Genomic DNA, 24,877 nt, shown 5'->3' on the forward strand with positions numbered 1-24,877 from the left:
CGTATCAATGCAATCTTTTTAGTATAAACTTGTGATACATTATAACTCTTCTTGGTCTTCTGAATCCACATGATAAAAAAAACAATATTTTCCTCTAATCTGTAATGGATTTTACTCTGCTGCTCTGTTTATTGTTTTAACTTGCTTGTCCCATACTGCTTTTGTCCATATTTCTGAAACATTCTTACTGATTATGCCCAAATTTTGCTAAGATGTCTAAAAAATATTATTCTTCTGCAGTACCCATGGGTCCTAGGATCTCAAGGCCCATTTACCTGCATCATCAGATAACAGGGGCAAGACTTTTCACCAAGGCCCATGCAATATATCAACACAAAGTAATTGAAGACCCATCTCAATTTCGCATTTCCTATATTTCAGGGCCCCAATTCCTTGAGATGCAGGAATTAGCAGTAAGCAATTGTGAAATGCAAGGCAACTTAAAATGAAGGATGAGATCACAAAATTTGAGAGAAAGTACTGTAATTCAAACATTCAACTTACAGATGACCAGCCCATATGAATGAACAAGTTCACAAATTGTCATAAGATTATTTTTAATACCCCTCACCTATGATTAACGAAAGATTTTATTCCAACATAAGTGGGCCAAAAAATAGTTCCTAGAAGGATAGATCTGTAATTGGTCTACCAAAGCCCGAAAACTTGACTTAGAGGTCAAATGTAATTCAGAAAAACATTTGAAGCACTAAGGAGTGCTTCAAAACACTGGGAATTCAGTACAACATGGTTCTGTGGTATAAAAATGTCACTCTCAAACCAATGATAATCTACATTTAAATAAACTTTTAAAAATCACTTTCGCCCTTACTTCATTGTTGGTGGGAATGTAAACTTTTTTAACCACTTTGGAAAGCAGTATGGAGGTTCCTCAAAAGACTTCACATAGATCTCCCCTATGACCCAGCAATCCCACTTTTGGGCATTTACCCAAATGTTTACAAACAAGACCACACTAAAGCTACCAGCACAACTATGTTTATTGCAGCATTATTTCCATAGCTAAGATATGGAACCGACCTAGATGTCCCTCAGTAGATGAATGGATCAAGAAAATGTGGTATATATACACAATGGAATTCTATGCCTCCATCAGAAAGAATGACATTGCCCCATTTGTTAGGAAATGGAAAAACTTGGAAAAAATTATATTAAGTGAAGGAAGCCAGGCCCAAAGAAACATAGGTCTCATTGTTTCCCTTATTTGCAATGTCTAGTATATGTATGAGTCAAGCGGAAAAGGTCAGATAATGTGAGGTCAGGAAAATGAACCATTAGATATGTATTTTAATGTTTTTTTTTTCTTTCATGCATGTGTTTCTAACGCATTTATAAGATTATCTCTTTGTTGCTTTGTATGTCCCTCCCCCACAGTATAACCCCTGCTTTCACTATATTTGGTGTCAGTATAACTTGTGGAGGAGATGGGGAAAAGCCAGTGTTTAAGGATACAGGTGGACCTCTTGCAACAATGAGAAGTACAAGTTGTCATGTCCACAACGAGGTTTACAACATCCGTGCGGGGGGGGGGGGGTGAGGGGGGGAAGGAGAAGGATTGGGATTGGGGGGGGAGGGTGGAGGCTGGGAAGGGATGTGAAGGGTAAACCAAAGGAGGAGGCTGCAATGCTTGGTAAGAAATATACGCATTATCCTGCCCATGTAATTGTAACCCCTCTGTACAGTATGTTCACAAATAAAATAAAATTAAATTTAAAAAAATCACTTTCGCCAAAATAACATTTGACAAGTTAATGATACTTAGTGACATTACAAGTTTTTCAAGTGTAGGGAGCAAGTTACAATAGATTTGAATTATTTACACAGCACTAATGCTAAACATGTTCAACCATTCAATAAAGTGTAGAAATAGTACCACCCACAATTTGTGTTTTTCAGTATGGGCCTTTCAGAAATGTGTTTAATATGTCAGCCTCCTAAATTTCAAACCCAAACCTTAGCTAATAAATTTCATCATTTAATAAGGTACATTTTAAACAATCACAAATAGTTGCCTCATCATATGTTATTTTATGTTTTCCCTCTGTCTAACATAGTAAGAAATATGACTTTAAGTCTTGAATATGGGTACTAATCAGAGATATGACAAACATAATATCTGTCTTCTATTTCTATCATATTCCTATCTAGGAATAAATTATAATGTTCTTCTTTTTCCAAAACTTATAGGTAGTAGAAAATATTATTCCATGTAAAATAAAAGAATCACACGATTTTACAAAGCCATTTATAAAAATGCATAGTTAGAAATACATTCTAAGCCATTTTTTAACTTTCTTTTTGACTAAAGATTAATCTTTCAAACGGTTGAGAAAAAATCATGTTTAGGTGCTTCCAGTCTCCAGTCTTGCAAATTGTTGCTGCAGATGAATGAATTATGGAGATATAAGCTGACATCATTTCAAGAATATGCAGGATTGAAACTCCATGGAATGTATATAAACCTTTCAAAGTATTAATAGACAGTTTAACAGAATGACTATCAGAAGTTGGAACCAAAGAGGAATTATAGTAAAGACATAGAATGAATGAAAAATGAACAAGGAGCAAATACAGCTAGAATCCTGAATGTACACATATGATGAAGGAAGTGGTAAATTGGAAATAAATCTTGGAGAAAGGGTTGGTTGACAATGATAGAAGGAGTGACTCTGATCTAGGAGCATTGGACAATTAGATGGATATATTTAATTGTAACACAATTGCACAAACTTTTAAAATTCAGTTAAAAACACATCTAGAAACAAAAACACACAAAAATCACAACCAAACAGCAATCTCTAGAGAGTATGAATATGACCACTCAAAATTTTAATCAGTTAATGAAGGGCAGTCTTGGGAAAAGCAAACAAAGCTGTTCAAAGAGGGAAGTTTGGGATAGGGGAGAATTTTCAACAGAATTAAATAGATTGTCTAAGGTTATAAATCACCTGCTGCATACAGTATCTTACTTCTAAGAGATTTCTGTCTGAACTGGATAATCCAGTCCTGAGAAACACTTGGTAGCTTGTGAGGTAGAATGGAAGAAACAAGATCAAGAACGCATTACTCCACTGGAGAGAAAACGATCCTCTATATTTTCTCTAATCTCTCTTCCCTACTCTTTCTTCATACTTTTAAGTCAATTGATTTTGAATTATATTTTTCCTTCTTTCTTCTGGCAAAGTGATTGGTCAAAGTAATTTCATTAAATATTATTTGCCATTTTCTTCTTTCATGCTGTTTAATTGGCCAAGCGAGTCCATAAAACTTCCCTCTTGAATTTGGTTGCCATGAAACAATATCTATGTTAATAAGGAGAAATCTAATGTAAAACTTTGTCTCAGAAAACAGTCCAAGATGCTGTGATCACAAATATTTGGCTATATTTTTTTTTCTTTTACCTTGAAAGACTTCTTGTGTCTAAAGTGCCCACAAAAATAAGTACTCCATCACTTGTTGGTTCAATCAGAATTGTCTAACATCAAAGATATATTTTTGCTAAGAAGATGCTTAGAGGAAACCAAAAAATACTGCACTTTTTAATCTTCTCTCTTAAGATTCTCCTTCGATACCATATCAGGAACAGTGAAGTTATTCTATGCAAAATTATTTTAATAGGTTATTTTTCTCTTGGTCTTGCATTTGTTCACCAAGATGTATGGAGGAGAATAGAGTTAAATCACCCATACCTTGGAAGAAAGTGTCTGTTACAAAAGGAAAATGCTTCTATGTCCTACTTCTATGTCCTACTCTTAGCTCTTGCCAGAGTTCCAATTAATCACAGCTTCTTGGCTTCCAGTCTAGTGAAGCTGAAGGACCATACGGGCTCCACCACTGCTACATCTTCATTATTTCTCTTTTAAAACTCTTCAAGTTGCCTCATTTGGATGTGGAATGTATTTTCATGTCTTCATTCAATCAGTTCTGCATTGTAGTGAGCCAAATGGGCTCTGTAAAATCACTTTAGGGAGTAAAAATACTAACACAATTTACATCAAAAAGTTTTGGCTTCCCTTCACTGCTGAAGTCAATACGCTTAGCTAAGGCTTCTAAGAAAAATTTTATTATTAATTTTTCCATTTTCTCAATTCTTTTCTGAACTTTTTGGCATATGTAATAAAAGAAGTCTAGACTACCTCATATTAATAAGAATATTATTTTTTGTGAGCCACTTAGAAATGTGAAATCATTGGTTTGAAGTATCCAATCAAATTTTTTTCTGTGTTTCACTGCTTCACGTCCAAAGACATTGTGGAAAGTGACACCTTCTTTCATTGTGGAGGGCACTTTCTCCCTAAATATTTTGACTCAAATTATCTTTTTCAGAGAATTAGTATTTGGTAATTGAAGGTACATTCACAAATTTTGATGCCTTATTTTTTAAAGAACTTTTTTTTTTGTTTGGGTTTTTTTTAACTGTATTTTTTTTGTCTTTTCTTTTTTGGTACTGGGGATCGAACCCAGGACGTTGCACTTGCTAGGCAAGCGCTTTGCCACTGAGCTACATCCCAGCCCTTAAAGAACTTTTAATTTAAATTCCAATACAACCTTCTTTCAAACAGTGAGAATATAGTTCCTGGGTAAGGTCAATTCCAAGGGAACCTACAGGATTTACAGCAAGGTTTCTGAGGTTTGTTTGTTTAGTTTGAAAAAGAGCCATCTTCATCCATATTGCTCCCTCTCTACTAAGTCTCCATGGATTTCTTTGCATGAGAGCCTATTCTTCTAGGCAATTTTAAATTTTCTTAATAGGCTAAGTTATTAAAAATTTTGAACTATTGAATTTTACCTGTCATAAATTTAAATATGTTGAAAATCCTTTATCAGAACCGCAAATTCACCAATCCTAATTCCACCTTTACCATCAAAATGTTAACATGTTGTTTTCATGATATAGTATCCATGCAGCTATTATTTTCCAGTGGCTTTGTTATGCATATATGTAACCATATTAGCTGATGCTAAGCAAAATGAATTCCAAGATATGGAACCAGATTTTTTTTTCATTTGTGGTTGTTGTTTTTGATGAACTATGTGATTTCTGTTTTCTTTGGGGTTTTCCCCTATGGTTTATCCCTGCTGTATGGTGAGACAATGGTGAGACAAAGGACAAAAGGCAATCCAATGCAATAGCAATACTCACAAGACAATATGTTGGAAATGTACTTTACAACTTGTGAGGGGTGAAGAGGTGAAGGAAAACTGTGAGAAAAATGAGGGAGGGGTAACAAGTTTGAAATGATTTTTATTCACTACCTTACAATTAGTGTAAAGTCACTGTACATCAATTTGATAATAAAATTGAAAAAATAAGCTGTGTAAAATGTAATTTTACTGTACTGACACAGTAAATATTATTCTTTATGTAGTAACATTTTAAAAATCAATAATATTTGGCTTCTAATTTGAGTTAATTACCCCTTATTTATCAGAGGTTCATCAACTTGAATGTAATCCAACTAGACACTATTTTCACAATATACTTGCCAAATTTTTCAAAAAAGAATAAATTTAGTACTTTCTCATTCTAAAACAGAAAACAGGGTCTGGGAAGATGGCTCAGTGGTAGAGCGCTTGCTTTGCATGCCTGAGGCCCTGGGTTCGATTTCTCAGCAACACATAAGCAAAAAGAAAAAAGCCAGAAGCTCAAGTGGTAGAGCGCTAGCCTTGAGCTGAAGAGCTGAGGGACAGCGCCCAGGCCCAGAGTTCAGGCCCCACGATGGGACCCAGTTTAATACTATGGAAACCCATAATTTTAAAAGTAAGTAAGTTTTTAAAGAGGACAGAATATATGTATTCTTCAAAATTCCTATGACTAACAACTACTCATTTTTAAATTCTCAACATTCCTAAGAGATTCAAAACAGTACCTGTTTGCATGTTAATTAATTCTGCAATAGATGCAGTTTCCAATGGGGTGTCCAGATTGAGAAGTAAACAGAAAAATAGCCACATTCTTGTAGAGGATAAAACTGTGAAGCATGTGTAATAATTAATTCTTCAAGAGTAAGCAATTGTTTATAAGAGTAAGCTATTATGTCTATGACCATCAATCCCAAGATTTATGCCATAAAGTCATCCTAGCCCAACAGTTTCCAACTTATAAGGGACACCTTAAAATTCCTTAATTCACATTATGAATACCTTATCTCTATTTTGAAAAAATACTACACCTCTGCTAATGTGACACCCTCCTTGTTCTGAAAAGAACACCACAATAAACTGAGCTGCATCATTTTTCCTCCACTGGTATTCTTGAGTTCAGAAGACTTGCAAATATTATTTATATTTAGACTTTTTTAAATATCATAGATATTCAGTATGCTAAAATAGGAAAATTATGATTCAAAGCCCACCCAGGCAAGAAGGTTTCTTAGAATCTTATCTCCAAAAAACTTCTCTGCAAAATCCAGACTCAAGTGGCACTGATGTTGAAGTGGTAGGGCTTGAGCCTTGAGCATAAACAGGATCAGAGACCCTGTCCATGCCAAGAGTTCAAGTTCTACGATGAATCAATGAAAAAAAACTGAAAAGAAAACCCCAAACCTAGCATTTTTCTCTATGTATACAGAGGCACGTAAATAAGGAAATGGCTTCCTGTGGTACATATAGGTAGAAGAAAGAAGATGTCACACAATTACTCTCTTCATACCATATTAAACCAAACCTTGAAAAATTGGTTTTTCTAAATGTATAAATTAATGTCATCCATTTTTGGCAACTCTGTCTAGATTATTCATATTAACATGGTATACATGAACTCTGCAAATTATCTATTAACTATGTGAAAGAATATCTAGGCAAATAGAATGCCAGAATTATTTGTGAATTTTTCAATTAATCCCTCTACTTTGAAAGAATTTTGTAGTATCCTATAGAATATGAAATTACAAACAAATCCAAAAACTATATTTTAAATCTAAATTCTAATTTAACAAGGTCTACAAAATCCTACATTAGACGAACTTTGCTATTTCTCCAGTCTTAAGCTTTTGTAATCCTTCAACATTTATTTGCAATCCAACAGAATGAGGGATTCGAATCATGAGCTCTTTTGCATCTAGGAATGTTCTGTAATGATGAGAGCATTTAAAACACAAGTGAGGATATATATGAGGTGCATTCAATAGGAAACTTGTCTTCTCAAAACATAATGACAAAATTAGGCCAAACTTCCAACTGTGTATTCCTTTCTTGTTGTTTGGTTAGTTTTACTGAGACAAAATTATTCTATCTGGTCCAGGGAAGGTATCATTATGTAATTCCACTCTCTTATCTCTTGTCTGAGTGCTAGAATTCCAGGCTTGTATCACATTGCCCTGCCATAGTTTGTTTATTTAATCTAGAAACAGACTAGAAATTCTGAACTTCTCCTATGATTTAATCCACTAGACTGACTGCTCAGACTGTTTATGTACTATTTTCAAAGGTGTTTTAACATTTGACACAGGATATGAACATTTTTGGATGCACCTGCAGGCTTCCCTGATTCATTCCACTATGTATCCTATCCCATTAAGAATGATTGCTTGACTCTCTTACTATCTCTGGTCCCAACCTATGTAATATTCTCAACTTCTGGGGGAAAGTTCACTTGAGGGCTTTCTAATATTAAAAATTATCACTTGATTCTAGTCTTACTAAGGACCAATTTTCTATTGTTTTCTAACTTTTCTACATATTCTGAGAGTTGTTTCATTTATGTATTTTTGTGTGCACCTATAAGTGCCTCTGTGTGTATGTGTATGTTTGTATGTATGTATGTATGCAAAAACTTAAAGCTGTAATTCAGCAATCTTGCTCGTGACTGGTATCCCAGCTTTGGCTGGTTAATTATAGGTAGTGTCTCAAAGCCTATACTGTCCAAGCTAAATGCAAATTGAACCTCCTAGACTCCTTTACATTCTTAGGTTTTATTTTTCTAGGAGTATCAACTTTTAAACTTCAAACACTTTTGTGAGTGTAAATTCTAACTGTAGCCCAGATTTTTAACTCAAGAATTCATATAAAGTTAGATGAACATATACATTACATATCCTGGGTGTACACTGTTAGAAATGTGATCATAAACCAAGTTTTTGTGAGATCTGAGGATTGGGTTTTAAAGTCAGCACGGGTAGGAAAGTCCTGGAGACTCTTTTTCTCCAATAATTACCAGAAAACTGGAAGCGGCACTGCAGCTCAAGTGGAAGAGCTCTAGCCTTGAGCTGCGTTTCAGAGGGACAGCGCCCTGTCCCATATTCCAAGTGCCACGAAAAACAACAACAATAAAAAGGAATATAAGAAAAGGAAAGAACAAGAAATGTGATCTTAGCCACCAGGTTCATTGCTAGTATAATTCCTGTTCCCTCAAGGTAGACTCTTTTTTTCCAGTTAAGTCTGTTCTCCCATATGTGACTTGCATTGGAAAAAGAATCATTCTTCCATTCTCCTTTTTGCACATTTACATGATTAGCAAGCGTGATTTAGAAAGGGAGTGGCCTCATGCTTCATGTTCCACTTAGGGGTAATGCTTTCTCTATATCACTCCCATAAATCTACATATGGGACTTGGCTTTATTGTTTCAATTTTTTATTTGTAGAGTCTTGTATATTGTATTGAACACTTATACATAAACACAGAACTTTTTCTCCTATAATTGCTATTGTTTCTTTTACGGTTAACTCATGTACAGTTGGGAAATTAATGCACAGCATATAGACTCACAAAAAATTATCTGAGAACCTTCTTACCATTTAAAATTCACCTTAATTTACAGAGCACATGAGAAGTATGAACAAAATATTCTCATGGATAATGTATTTATAAGCAATTTAAATTGCATTTGTCTTTACTAAGTGGTCTCTGAAACACGTGTTACCTCATGTCCAAAAGTGTCTTTGTGCTATTTCAATGAAGCCAGAAAACATTCATTTTTTTCTGGAGCAGCACCATAAATTGTTACTGGAAGTAAGTGGAAGAAACTGCTACTGGATGTGGAAACTGATCCCAGGAGAGGAATTTAACATAGAGAAATGACAAAGTTCAAGTTAACTATTGCATTCCTTTGTACTGGTCAAGAAAAGAATCCAAGGCTGGAAGGAAACTCTGTCCCTGACTTTTTTGAGTGTGTCCTTTACTCATATAAAACTTGTCTGTAAACTTCTGGTTGAGAGTTTTGCAAAAGGAAACAATATGCCATTTGAAGGCAGGCATAGAACAAAAGGAAATAACTTTAAAAGTGTTCTACTGCAAAGAAGCAAAGACATGGAGGTTTTAAAGTGTCTTATGGATGGATGTTTCACTCCTGAGATGATTCTCTTGTTGCAGGAATCAGTTTTCAATTCATTTAGTCTGGTCTTGAGTTTTCCATAGCAATAACAATTCCCAAAAATCAGGATCCAGTGAGTATGATCAGCAAAAGCAGCCTCTTCTCAGACCACCACTATTTTAAGGAGAGTCACAAAGAAATACCCAGGTTTTGTTTTATTTCCTTGTTTGTTTAGTTTGTGCTGGTTCTGGGGCTTGAACTTAGAGACTGGCCCCTGTCCCTGAACAGTTGTCTTTCTTTCCTACCTGGCCCAAACCTAGTACTCCACTGCTTGAGCCAAAACTCCACTTCTGGCTTTTTTGGTGTTTAATTACAGATAAGTGTTTGACAGACTCTCTTGCCTGGGTTGGCTTTGAACTAAGACAGTAAGAAAGCTAAGTGACATCAACTCTATGGACTTCTCTTTTGAACCTAGAAATATTAGATGAAGTTTATTATAAAGCTAATAGTTGACAATTTTTAAAGAAGAGAATATGTTTAGCAAAGAAGCCATAACAAATAACTCAGTAAAAGTAGGTGCACTACTAAATCATTTGGGAAGATTACTATTGATTTCATCATTCCTTTGGGGGAAACATAAACCTATATTTGCACTTTTTTGTTGGTTGTGGGGATTGAAAATTAATCCTGGGCACTGTCTCTCAGCTCTTCAGCACAACTTGAGCACTCTACCACTTTAGCTACAGCACAACTTCCGGGTTTCTGGGGTTAATTGAAGATAAGGGTTTCATGGACTTTCCTGACCAGGCTGGCTTTGAACCACAATCCTCTGGACTCAACATCCTGAGTAGCTAGGATTACAGGCATGAGCCACCAGCACCCCACTCATATTTGCACTTATGTGCACTTAATGTCACTATGTAGACAAAGAATGGAAATATGAACCATATGATGTGACATTGCAGCTTTTCAGAATAATTAAGGTAGCAATAAATATGTCCTCCTTTTCCATTTTGTTACATAAATGACTCATGAGCTATGGGACTCTTATATTAGCATCCTCTTTCATCTTTGTAGGTGTATTTAGTATTAGGAAATGTTCATAGATAAATACAGCAAGACAGATTTTTAGAAAGCAAAGGAGATCAGGTATGAAAGATCAGCATAGAAGGAGATACATTCATCACAAAGAGATTAAGAACTAGCCTAGGAGATTTTGAATGCCGAAGGCAATGAGGAATAAGCCTAGTTCATAACTAGTTCTTTAATAAGCAAAAATGGTTCCCTAGAACGGTTTCTGCTATACCTTAGTTACTATCATTTATTCTTTCCATCTGGCGTTATTCCTTCTCTTCTGTCACAACTGTTAATTAGCCTCTGCCTGTTTTGTAAGATGACTGGCCAAAATAGTTTCTGAATCTCACTTACACTATCCTTCTCATTGTGATTAGCAGTGACCCCACTCAAAAGCCTGGAATATTTGAATTTTCAGAATTAATCTTCACCTGACATCTAAGCACATTCCTAGCATTAATTGCTGTGACCCAATGAACAAAATATTTTTTTCAACACAGTATCCTTACATAGGTAAAGTACATGTATTAGGAACTATTGTCAGGTATCTGTATGGAAGGAGCAATTATATATTCCAAGTATGGGTTCTTTATTTCGCATTTACTAACTAAATGTTCATTGTTGTTGTTGCTGTTGTTTTGGCAGTCCTGGGGCTGAAACTCGGTGCTTGGGAATTATTCTTCAGCGTTTTTTTTTTTCCTCAAGGCTAACCCTCCACCACTTGAGGCACAGGACCACTTCCAGTTTCCTTTTCAATTTAAGTGGTACTGAGGAATTGAACCCAGGGTTTTATGCATGCTAGGGAATCACCATACCATGAAGCCACATTCCCAGAACCCTAAATGACTTTCTTAAGATAGCATTACATTTTCATTCTATAACTTTGTATCATAATTTTAGCCAGGAATTTTTGCTAGAAAAGAGAATTGAACACAGTACTTGAGTCCAGTAAGGCTAGATGGACAATGGATTACTGTCACAGTGTAGCCAGGGCACAGAGGGACTTACCTCATGGAGCTGGTACAACAGACTGAGCGAGACAGCTCCTGACCCACAGCCTACCTCGAGAATGAGAGGACCACCTTGGTTCCAGCCACATGGGGATGCTGGACCACCTCCTCCAGCACCCATTGAATCAGTTCCTGAGAGAGAAAGCAAAAGAAAGAAGGTCAGAATTACACTTAAGCCAGGTGCTGGTGGCTCAGGCCTATAATCCTAAGTACAATGGAAGCTGAGATATGAAGAATGTGGTTTATAGCCAGCCTGGGCAGGAACACCTGTGAGACTCTTATCTCCAAAGTGGTGCTGTGACTCAAGTGGTAGAGTGGTAGCTTTGAGCTGAGGAGCTCAGGGAGCTGCCCTAGGCCCAAAATTCAAGCCTCATGACTGAAAAGAAGTGGACTTCCCACCACAAGAAGTGGACTGAATAGCACCCATTGTCCTAGGGAGCATGGCAGAGAAGTCAGGCCGAGCTTCCTGTCAGCTGGGAGTCATTAGTAGGTCACCCGGCTTCTCTATGCCTCAGTTTCCCCAGCTTCAAAACTGAACAAAGTGAAGGATCCCGTTACTCATGGGGATAGAGTAATAAAGAAAGAGAGCCATGTTTTGTTTCATAATCCCATAACTGTTGCACTGTTAATAACACACACCATCTGAGATCTTTCCGGGTATCTTCCTATCATATGCTCACAGAATTGCCAAGAACAGTATCAGATGGCCCCTCCCTCTGTGCCTGTCCCTGCTCCAGAGATCCCTCTGTATCAATCCCTTGTTTCCTTACAACTGTCCAATGAAGAGATTGAAGTCCAATGGTTGAGGCCCAACCCAGAGATTCACCTCTGGTCAAGAATTGGCTGCCGTGGACTGAGTTTGGAACAATCCATCTAAACCAATGACTGAGCATGTCGCTACACATCTACCATCCCAACTACAGAAGAACGGGCCTCGTGGCTCAGGCCTGTCACAGATCAGAGGACCATGATCCAGCCCAGAATGAGCATATATTAATTCTCCATCTCAGAAATGCCCAAGGCAGAAAAGCTTGACTCGATGGTAGAAGACTTGACTGGCAAGCCTAAGGCTATGAGGTCAAACCCTAATATACCAAAAAGAACTAGAGTTCCAGTGCCAGAAGCTCATGCCTATAATACAGGTACTCAGGACGCTGAGATCTGAAGATCACAGCTCAAGATTTAAAATAGGGTTGGCCTTGCCCATCAGACATCATTATGAGAAGACCCAGAGACTGACCTATGCTGTTGCGCTCCATACTAGCAGAACTCATATCCTTACTAAGAGTTGGCCATGCTCTCTGTCCTCCTGGGAAGCCATCCCCTGCAGGCCACACTCCCAGATCCTCCCAAGCTTCCACTGCCACCAACCAGGCCCAAGGGAGTACACAGCTCCATTGCACACAGATCCCTTGTTCTTGTAATTTAACTGTGCTGTGTCCCCTTCAAGCCTCTCACCCTTCCTGGCCCCCAGACCTCAGGTGTGAAGCCCATACATGCCCCAAAGATAACAGGTAGAAGTTACCAAAGCATTCAGCCTCCTTGTTACAACCCAATTCTACACACACACACACACACACACACACACATCCAGACAGGTGACAGAAGACTCCTCCATGCAGTACCTGCAATTTGCCAACTGATCACTCACCTGAGCACAGTCAGGCTGTAGAAGGAAAAAGATTATCTCTCTGTCTCTCTCTCTCTCTCTCTCTCTCTCTCTCTCTCTCTCTCTCTCTCTCTCTCTCTCTCTCTCTCTCTCTCTCTCTCTCTCTCTCTCTGTCTCTCTGTCTCTCTGTCTTCAGGTGAAAGTTTGACTGAGCACAGAAGACAAGGGCTCACACAGCAAGGGTGTCTATCTTCTGCATCCAACACCTCCCATCCCCAGAAAAAAAGGAAAAAAACCCCAGAAGGCAGGTGTAGACATGCTGCTCCCCACCTCTGACTAAAGCCACTGGGCTCCCACCAGGGTGTGGAAGGGCGCAGATGTGCTGCTGTGTGGCTCCCACTGCTCCAGGCCAGGGGATCTTTGGCACCCACTCCTCACCCAACCTGCATCTCCCCATATCCTGGACACTAGTGGCTGGGGATGGGGGTGGCATCCTCGGGTCAACCCCCACCTCCACCCCTGGGGCACATTTGTGGCAGGGCGTGGGCCAGACTGTGGGGCACAGGGGAGGCGAGGTCCGGGTCGGAGGGGAGGTAGTGGTGTCAACAAACAGAGTGAATCAAGGTGCTACTGGGCAGCAAGGAATGTGGGCGTGGCCACCATTCTTGTATCTCATTAGTCAGAAAGAACCATGAAACAATAGAGGTGTGGCTGGAATCTTCTGATGCAGGCAGAATGGGTGGAGTCAAAATGAAGGCAGCCCCTTTCCCAGGGAACTCTGTCCAATCCATTGCGGGACAAGAGAGTGACCCACTTTAGCCGGATGGCTGCACAGATTGTTGTGTATGTCTGTTTGTTCCCAGATCTTGAACTCAGGATCAGGGCACAATCTGTGAGTTGTTTTTGATCAAGGCTAGCTCTCTACCACTGGAGCCACACGGCTTTACTTCTGTCTTTGATGGCACAAGTTGGACAGGAGTCTCAAGGACTGTCCTGCCTAGGGTGACTTTGACCATGATCTTCCTTTCACAGCCTTGTAAGTTTTAAGGAGGACTGCTGAGAGCCACTGATGCCTGGTTTGGCTGGTGATCTTGGACAGACCTGTGAGTTCCCTATCCTCAGGTTTAAGTGGTAGGAGCTGGAGCCCACAGCTTGAATCCTGGGCTGCCACCAACAAATGGCAGGAGATCCTATGAAATTCATTCCTATTCATATGATTACCAAAGGAATGTGATGTATGTCATGATTAAATGGGCAGTACTTGAATGATTCGAGGATAAAATTATACACAATTACATAATAGGACACTGGTCGATATTAATTAATACTTTATGAAGCATTTAAACAATCACCTTCATTAAATGGAGTCCAAATGAAATACCTACGAATTGGACATCACATAGCATAGAGATGCCATTTTTTTTCTGCCAGGACTGGGATTTGAACTCATGGTCTAGGTAACCCTGCTGTTGCACTTTGTGGGAAGGGGAAGCTTGCCTCCTTGAATTTAAGAAATTCAAGTCTGTTTTTTAGGCCTGAAATCGATGCCCACAACTAGAAAACATACTATTTGTTTACATTTTAAATATATGATTTATATTTTTAAACATATGTTGACTCCATATTGCATTCAGTGTAGTTATTTTATTTTTTGTTTTATTTATATACTGACTACTCATTTTATTAACTATTATGACACATAGAACAGTGATTACATTGATTACATAGGATATAGGTTTGCATATGTATTGCACGTCCTTCCTGACACCCAGGACTTTCACAGAAAAGGAAAACATGTGCCATCATCAGCTTCTTACTACACGATTCATTTTTTGGGAGTGCTAGTATCTGAACTCACAGCCTTCAAGGCCCAATTCATGAATGGGTGAGTGTCAGCCTGCCATCCTGCGGCAAATTGAGCTGACAGGCAGTCCCGAGTACCTGAGATCGAGCCCCAGCAGTTGACAAAATAAGAACAGATTGACATACAGATGGTAGTAAATGTATATCTTTATAGAGTGCCTGAGATGTCTATACATTATTCAGTTATATAGACTACATTCCTACCAATTCTTGGGTATTTATAATGCCTCCATATAATTAATGTTATTGTTTTCATTCTTAACATGGAATCTAAATTTGTAGACATGTTCTCCATCATGCCAGACACCCAGGACTCTCAGAGAAAAGGAAAAAAGTTTCACACTTGGCTTCTTACTGCATGATCCAGTTGTTGGTAGTGCTGGGATCTGAACTCAGGGCCTAGCAGGACAAATTGGTGAATAGTTCAAGGTGACCACACCAGCCTGTGAGCAACAAAGGAGTTAGGCCATCCCAGGATCTGACATTGATCCCCAGGGTGGGCCATGATAGTCATAAACTAATGATTTAAACATAGGATCTATATTTACATATATCTGTGGACAGTATCTTGCCTTTGGAGTACTTTTCTCCTTATTTCTGTCTTATGTAAGTATTGTGTATTTTACTGAATAATGTAACAGATATAGCAGAACTTACATGGAAGACAACCTATTGCCCTGGCTATAGGGTTTCCTATGCATTCTCCATCCAAGCTGAGACCCAGGACTTTCACAGGACAGGAAAACAGGTGAATCAATGGGCTTCTCACATCATGATTCATCTTTTGGCAGTGTTGGGTTTTGAACTCACACTCTATCAGGCCCAATTGGGGAAATGGTCAAGGTGAGGACACCAGTCTGTGAGCAACGAAGGAGATAGGCCATTCCTAGGAACTGACATCGAGTCCCAGGGAGGTCCAGATAGTCATAAATTCGTAATTCAAATATAGGATCTATATTTACATACATGTGTGGACAGCATCTTGCATTCGGTGCACTTCTCCTTAATTTGTGTCTAATTCATGGAGTTATTGTGTATTTTACTGAGTATGGTGACAGGTGTACTGTGCTGACATGGATGACAATCTGTTCCCATAGTTATATGGTTTCCTATGCATTCTACATCCTAGTGAAAGCCCGGTTCTTTCACAGGAGAGGAAAACGTTCAACGACTGGCTTCTGACAACAGAATGAAACTTTTGTCAGTGCTGGGATTTGAATTGAGGTCTGGGTAGCTCTGTTGCACTTTGGGGCAAGGGAAATCTCACCATCCTAGAAGACTATAATGTCAGGCCTCATAAAGGGCCTGATTTGAAGCCCCAGTACTGGACAAAATAACAAGCCCGCCTTTTTTAAACATAGGATCTCTCTTTACCTACAAGTTTGGTATGCATCTTGCATTCAGTGTAGTTATTCTTTTTATTTTGTGTCTTATTCATGGATGTATTGTGTATTTTATTGAGTATGGTGATAGATATAACTATGCTGACATGGATAACAACCTATTCGAATGCCTATAGAGTTGTCTATATAGAATTTCCATCCTCGCTGAGACCCAGGATTTTCACAGGACAGGAAAACAGGTGGATCGATTGGCTTCTCAAATCAAGGTGAATCTTACGGCAGTGCTGGGATTTGAACTCAAGCCCTAGCAGACCCAACTGACGAATGGGTCCATGTGAGCACACCAGCCTGTGAGCTACTAAGGACTAAGGCCGTTCCCAGGACCTGAGATGGACCCCCAGGTGGGGGGGGGGGAGGAGGGTACACAGTAGTCATCCATTCATAAGTTGAAGGTAGTATGCAAATGAGTACACGTTTGTATAGATTAGGAGAGACGATAACCTGTGATGGAATCCAATCTACCATGTGTATACTGATTCTTGGATCTTTCCAGATGTCTTCATTTCATGACTCTGACGATTATTGTCATGCTTAATCAACACTGCTTTACAAATAAGTGATACCCCATGAGTCTTGCCTATCATTTCCTAGTCACATCATGCATGAAATACTCATTCGATGAGATCGATCACATTCCATGACTTTTCCTGGTCCAGAAACCAGTTTCTCAGGATTTCCTGCCATTCCTTTCTCATGGGGGTGGGCTGAATTCAAGCCTCAGGCATGGAAAACATACTCCTTATATAAATATTAGAGATAGAATTTATACTTCCATACAGATGTTCAGTAGATACTGTGTTTGGTGTGGTAGGATTTATACTTCCATACAGATGTTCAGTCCATATCACGTTTAGTGTTCTTATTCATTTTATTTCTTTTTTTTTATCCATTTATTTACAATTTATTTTATTGTCTTTAATGACACCTATACCATTTATCCACTTATTACAATTTTTACATCATATCACATACCATCTAGATTTGTAGATGTTTTCTCCATCATGTCTGACACCCTGGACTCTCCCAGAAAAGGAAAACATGTGTCACACTCGGCTTCTTACTCAAAGATTAAATTTTTGGCAGTGCTTGGATCTGAACTCAGGGACTAGCAGGCCCAATTCATGATTGGGTGAGGGCGAGCACAGAAGCCTCTAGCCAATGAAGCTGTCAGGTGGTTCCCAGGCACTGAGATCAAGCCCCAAGTTTAGCCAAAACAGCAATACATGGCTAGGCAGAGGTGGTATACAAATAAATATATATTGTTAAAGAGTTCCAGAGCTGTCTATCTATGACTGAATAACATCTACTACGTTTCTACCAACGCTTAGGTATTTATTATATCTCCATTGAAACAATATTATTCTTTTCATGCTTAATAAACTATTAATTAAGGTCAATCAGCATCCTAGGATTATTGCATCCAATCTTAGACTAGACAAATGCATAAACTACTCTTTCAATCTGTAATCTTATGCATAGGAATGAGTCTCTTGTGATCTCCTGCCATTGGTAAATGTAAGGATTAGGATTTGAACCGAGGGCCTATGTTGACATGTTGGCTTATGGCTTCCCTGATAGCCTGCCAGCCATCAGCAATGGCAGGCCAGCTCCACTTTGAAACCATGTCATTCAGACCCAGGATGGTCACCATGTAAAGAAAAAAATTGTAAAACCCTGAGCCCTCTACAGCTCCCCACTTTTTGTGCTGTTCTGCTTTTTTTCCTTCTGCAAGCCCCCTGGGCCTAGGGTCCCAGGATCAGCTTTGGGTCTCGAGGCTGCACCCCAGCCTAGGGAGAGTGAAGCTGAGTCAGAGTTACCATGACCTGAGATCAAGCCCCATGGTTGGCAAAATTAATTAACTAACTAATTAATTAATTAATTAACTAACTAAATTGAAATAATAAAGCTCCTTGGTTTAGAATTTCTGCCAGTTTTCTTTAATAGCCTGGGATTTGAACTCAGAGTTTTGATGAATCCGTAGCAATGTGACAGAACTCGCAGAGTTGCCAATATTTGAGTTCAATCCCCATGCCAAGCCTAAAATAAATAAGTCACTGACCTCACCAGGGAAGTTAGTTGTGAAGATAGGAGGGAAGGGATGGTAGGGGAAAAACAAACGAGGAGGCAACAATACTCAATAGGAAATGTACTCATTACTTTGCTCATGTAACTGTGACCCATTTGTACAACATTTTTAAAATAAAAAACGTACAAAAAATTATGTAGTGCTCAAAAAGCACTTTGGAGTTAAGGGATGTATGTCTGAACAGCTGTACAAAATTCTATACTGATTTTTTTTTCAGTGTTCAGTATGGAACTGAATAAACATAACTGTTTCTGTTACAAATATTAAGTCACTGTCTTGGAACTGGGGCCAGTATTTCTGCCATTGCTGTGATTTGAGCTCACTGTCCATGTAACTCTTTTGCACCTTGGGTGAAGGCTAAGATCCCTGTCCTTGAGGAAAAGATTTTCAAGTTAGAGTTCCCAGGGCCTGAATTAAGACCCTGCAATAGAAAAAATATTTGTGTACATGTGTAATATAAGATATATAGGTAAATATGTATGTATATTTCATATTATGATTATTATTATTAATTTTGTATTTAATTTTCATTTTACTCATTTTATTGTTTATTGTATTTAGTATTATTATACACATAATATTTATTATGTTGTGTATATATATTATAAAATTATACACAATAATTCAGTACATTGACTAATTTTCATTAACACTTTATTAAGTTTTGAAATATAATACTTAATTAAATGGAGGCATTTGTCAAGTCATCATTTGGTTAGAGTCTGTCCCCAGTATGAGTTTTGTCTTATTTATCTTTGGACAACTTCCTATAAGGATTTGTTTAGATGATTTATACTCAGAAGCCTTTTCTTGTGGATAGGCAAGTTGAGGGATAAAATCGTAAGGTTGGGTCTGGAAATGTGGCTTAGTGGTAGAGATCTTGCTCAGCATGCATGAATGCCAGGGTTTGAATCCTCAGTGCTACATACTCAGAAAAAGCCAGAAGCTGTGGTGTGGCTCAAGTGATAGAGTACTAGCCTTGAGAAAACGAAGCTCAAAGACAGTATCCAGGCCCTAATTTCAAGCTCCAGGTCTGGCAAAAACAATACTCCAGATTCCAGTGGCTCTGGAAACCTACTTTCTCAGGAGGCTGAGATCTGAAGATCACAGTTTGAAGACAGCCTAGGGAAGGAAAGCCTGTTAGACTCTTACCTCCAATGAACCATCAAAAACCCCATGTGGCACTGTGGCTCAAGTGGTAGAGTGTTTGCCTTAAGCTGAAGCGCTCAGAGACAGCACCCAGGCTTCAGTTTGAGACACACAACTGGAAAAAGATTGACGGATAATCAAAATAATTTTTTTTGCTATTTTTTCCTATTATTTTGCTATTATTTCTTATTTTTTCCTATTTGCTACTTATGAAAATATTTTTAGGAAAATGAATGCTGATGTACACCAGAATTGGAGTCAGACCTCAAGGTTCAAGTGTAGCACATCCATAAGCCCAGCCTCTCAGACTCTAGCATTATAAACTTATGTCCTACAGGGTTCTGAAAGGCACATTGTTGAAAGTCTTAATATGCTCCCCAAGCACTTTGTGATAAGCAGTTGACTTGTATTGTCAATGTCATTACAGTTCTGACCCTAGCAGAGAACCAATACCTCACGCCCATCAAGCTTGCTCAGGAGGCTGAGGTCTCTCATAGGGTGAAACCAGCCAAGGCAGGGAAGTCTAGGACATTCTGATTTCCTGTTCTGAAAGGTCAGATGCTTAAGAAATTCATGTTTCACTTGGTGATGAGAAGTTACTTGCACTCTAAATGTTTTTGGAGTTCTTGAGCTACAGAAGAAGGAAAGAAATATTATTGACCCAATCAGGATTCAAATGAAGTTCTCAGGATCCAAGCCCTAACTCTGTTAGCTGGAAGAACTCCAGTGTAAAACTGTATTTGAAGGACAGCAAACAGTTTCAAAAGCCAGGCTAGGTGCAGAGAATTAGGCCTCCAGGATTAGGAGGCAGAATATACACATTCATCACGGAAGTGAGCTGCAAAACCACTTCATTCATTCCAGGCACAGCCAGCAATGGGGGCAACCTGAAACATTTGTTAGAGTTACAGCAGGATCAGGCTTTTCTCACTCTCTTCAAACATTGATTAATTAACCTTCCTTCCTAATGTGAAGGGAGCCTCAGGCTATCTTTAGATTACCAATAGAGAGCCAGTCTAGTGCTGGAGAGGGGAGTAACAGAGTAGAAAACCCTGCTCTCTAGTCTCAGGGAGTAGGTTTTTGACTCTCAATTTGTCAAGTTTGAAGGCCCTTCTATCTCTGCCAGTCCATTCTCCTTACTTCATTCTCTACATCATTAATGCAAATCCCCAGTCCAAGGAGGGGCAGGGCCATTTCTCTTCTGTCTCCAAGCACCTGAGTTAGAACCTGGCTCTACCCTCTTTACTCTGGGGCTCTTGGATGCCTGAGAAGTCGGACAGAGACAGTCATCCTGCTCTGCATTTGTGTGAAGGCGATGCTGGTGTCCTGGCGCACTGCAGAAAGCCTCATGACTGGGAATGTTCCCTTCTTTCCTTCTGACGTCAAAAACAGATTCATCTATCAACTTTCTTTCCTTCCTTCCTTCCTTCCTTCCTTCCTTCCTTCCTTCCTTCCTTCCTTCCTTCCTTCCTTCCTTCCTTCTTTCCTTCCTTCCTTCCTTCCTTCCTTTCTTTCTTTCTTTCTTTCTTTCTTTCTTTCTTTCTTTCTTTCTTTCTTTCTTTCTTTCTTTCTTTCTTTCTCTCTCTCTCTCTCTCTCTCTCTCTCTCTCTCTCTCTCTCTCTCTCTCTCTCTCTCTCTCTCTCTCTCTCTCTCTCTCTCTATTTCTTTTTATCTATCTACCTACCATCCTACCTAGGTAGCTATCTCTTTGCCAGTTGTTGGGATGAATTCAAGGCCTGGGAATTGTCTCTAGCACTCTGGTACTTGAGCCACAGCACATATTCTGGCTTTGTCTGTGTACAGGTGCCTGAGGAATTAAACCCAGGGCTTCTTGCATGCTAGGCAAGCAATCTCTCATTAATACATATTCCCAGCTCCTTCATTTTTTTCTTAATGGTAGTTTTTACATAAGTATGCTACCATTTTATGTTCTCAAGTTTAATTTTCTGAATACCGGTTACTTCAAAGAAACCTGATCTCTTCCCTTGCCAGATATGTGATTGTTCCTGGATTGCCCTCATAATAAAATGTAAATAAAGGCTGCTGAGAGCTTCAGTGTGCATCATATAAAGACACAGGCCTAGAACCCTGGAAGAGAAAAGCATTGGGCCTGAAATGAAGAGAATGATGCAGTATGTACAACTAGCATATCTGAAAAATAAACCAGTAAATAAAAGCAGAGTTTGCACTATGGATGGTAATATATATACACACATAAGTAGGTAGGGCACTGATACATAAACTTGGCCTTCTCTTTTTGAATGTTTTTGTGGTCATCCCAGGATTTAAACTCAGGGCCCGATGTGTTCCTGAGCTGTTTTGCTCAAGGCTGAGTCTCTACCACCACCACAGCTCCACTTCCTGCCAGCTGGTAGTTAATTGGACCTAAGCAATTCCCAGGCTTTCCTGCCTGGTCTGGATTGTATCTCCTACTCAGTTTTCTCTCTGAAAGCTGGAGCTCTACCCTCTGGGACATTGCTTCACTTCTGGTTCTCTGGTGGTTTATTGGAGAAAATAGTCTCAGAGACTCTCCTGCTCTGCTGGCTTGAATGGCGTTCTCCTGAGAAGGCTTCAAATGGTTTCCTCAGGAATTCACTGAGGAGCCACTCCACACAAACCCTTAGTCTAAATCTCGAGGAGTACTAGAGAAAAATGGAAACATTGTTATACCCCAGTCACAGGACCCCCACCAAAAAGACCACCGAGGGTCAGACTTTACAGCTGTTTTAAGGTTTTATTTAAACGGGCTGCAGCTCGGGTCTCATCCTACACTCCAACACAGCAGCACCTAGGAGAAGAGCCCAAAGGTAAAGATTTGCAGAGTTTATAAAGGCACACAACCAACCAGGTGTTTAGATTACCACCACGTGTTGCTCTGCTAGAAACAAGCAACAAGTGTTCACTGCCTCAAAACTTTAACCCTTCATTCCCCCCCTTGACTTATGGTCTTGTGGCTCCAGCCTCAAACTAAACTCCAACAGCTCTTGATCTTAAATGGGTATGGTCCCTAACTGACCTTAGCCATACTATTAAACAACAATACCAATAATAATCAGCTCATTTTTTCTTGAGTTTTATGCAGTGGTTGGATAGGATGCTTGGAGACTTCCCATGTTTCCCCACGGTTGTCCAGGTCAAAGGGATCTGCTGGTCTGGGGTGGGAGCAGTGGATCCAAGCAGCAATGCCATCCACCTTAAGGGCAGTAGGTGTAGCCAGTAGCACCATGTAAGTTCGCTTCCACTGTGGTTCCAGAAATATCAGGTTGTGTCTTCCAACAAACACCCAGTCCCCTGGTTTAAACAAATGGCGGGGGGTAGGAATAGAAGCAGAATCATATAATGGTCTAAGCTGGGTCCACATCCTCTTATGCACCATCTGTAGTCAAGCTTACACAGAAATTCAATATCATCCAAATCAGCAAGCAATTCAGTCTGAAGGGTAGGGATAATGGGTGGAGGGTGTCCATACATTATTTCAAAAGGAGTAAAGCAAAGCTGATAGGGTGAATTTCTTACTCTAAACAGGGCAAAAGGTAACAGCAATACCCAGTCTGGGCCAGTCTCCAAGGCCAATTTAGTTAAGGTCTCTTTTAGAGTCCGATTCATTCTTTCTACCTGCCCTGAACTCTGGGGTCTATAAGCACATTGCAATTTCCAATCCATCTCCAGTGCCACGGCTATTCCCTGACTTACTTTTGAGTCGAAGGCTGGTCCATTGTCCTACCCAGTTGTGGTTGGGAGCCATCCCTGGGTAGGATTTCTTCCAGGATCTTCTTAGATATGACGTTCACAGTCTCATGCTTTGTTGGGTAGGCTTTTACCCATCCTGAAAAGGTGTCTACAAAAACTAGCAAATATTTATATCCAAATTTTCCAGTTTTAATTTCTGTGAAGTCTACTTCCCAATACACACCTGGCCTATCTCCATGGAGATGAGCTCCTTTTGTAACCAGTTGATTAGGGGCATTGTTGAGTTGACAGGCTTTAAAATTTTTTAACAATGTCCTCAATGAGTTGATTTCCTTGCCTGATTTTTACTTCTGAGAGTAGGAACAAGTTCTCCATTCTTTGGGTTCCCATGTGAGAGACCCGATGGATTCTCATAAGAAACCTCTTGTCCAATCTTTGTGGCAAGATAAGCTTTCCCTCACCAGTTTTCCACCAGTCTTTATCTCTTTCTCTGTTTGGGGGTTTATAGGCCATGGAAATTTTCTTTATCCACTCCAAGTCTTCTTGGGAGTACTGAGGCTCAGGAGGCAAAACTTGTGGCCCTGGGCTGGAGGCCCACCTCCTTAGCTGCCTGATCGGCCAAGTTATTTCCTTTGGTTATTGAATCTATTACCTTTTGATGGCCAGGAAAGTGCATAATGGCAATATTTGCTGGTTCCCATAAGGCCCGGATGAGGCTTAAAATGTCTTTTTCGTTTATAATAACCTTTGCCTCAGCTGTCAACAGCCCCCTCTCTTGGTAAATGGCTCCATGGACATGCACAGTGGCAAAAGCATACCGACTATCCTTGTAAATGTTTAGTCTCTTCCCTTATCCCATCTGTAGGGCTTTTGTTAGTGTCACTAGTTCTTCTCTTTGTGCAGACGTTCCCTGGGAGAGTGCTTCTGCCCACACTATCTCAGTGTCCATGGTGATTGCTGCACCGGCGTACCTTTTTCCCTCTCAAATGAAACTGCTGCCATCTGTGAACCAGGTATGCTCAGCATGCGATAGTGGCAAGTCGAACCAGTCTAGCCTCTTTTCTTTGGCCTGGTCGCTCTTTTCACACTCAATTTCATGTTCTTTGTCCTTCCATTCCTGTCTTTGCTACTGTCTCTCTCTTATTGTAAACCCTTTCCACTGCAGCTACTAGATCACTAATAGACTTTTCACTAAGTCTGTCTAGAGCCTGCAACTTTTGCTTTATGTCTGGTGCAGCTTGATTTATATAGGCAAACATAATCATCTGAGCCGACTCCTGGGTCTCAAGATCATACGGGTATATTGACTAAAAGCTTCCATGAGCCACTCAAGATATGCTGCCAGACTTTCACTTCCTCCCTGTCTAACATTATAAACTTTGGCCATATTAGTAGGTTGGCCACCTTGAGACATGCCAACAGAGCCTGTCGATAGACGAGGAGTCGCTCCCTACTTTCAACTGTATTGTTGTCTCAATTGTTGGTTGGATCTCAGGAAAATAGGCAGTGATCAGGGCAGGATCCGTGATAGGTGCTCCTGTGGGGCCACGGATATGTTTCCGGGCTGCCTCTTGGATATATCTCTCTCTTTGGTGGTAAAAAGGACCTGTAAAAACTGACTAAAATCATCCCAAGTGGGCTGATGAGTAAAGAGAATAATTTCAAGCAAACAAATTAAATCCTGGTGTTTCTCAGAAAAGGGGGCATTTTGGGTGTGCCAA

Source organism: Dipodomys merriami, unplaced genomic scaffold, assembly GCF_024711535.1.
Source record: "Dipodomys merriami isolate MVZ:Mamm:240054 unplaced genomic scaffold, mDipMer1.0.p SCAF_219, whole genome shotgun sequence".
NCBI classification, from domain to species: Eukaryota; Metazoa; Chordata; class Mammalia; order Rodentia; family Heteromyidae; genus Dipodomys; species Dipodomys merriami.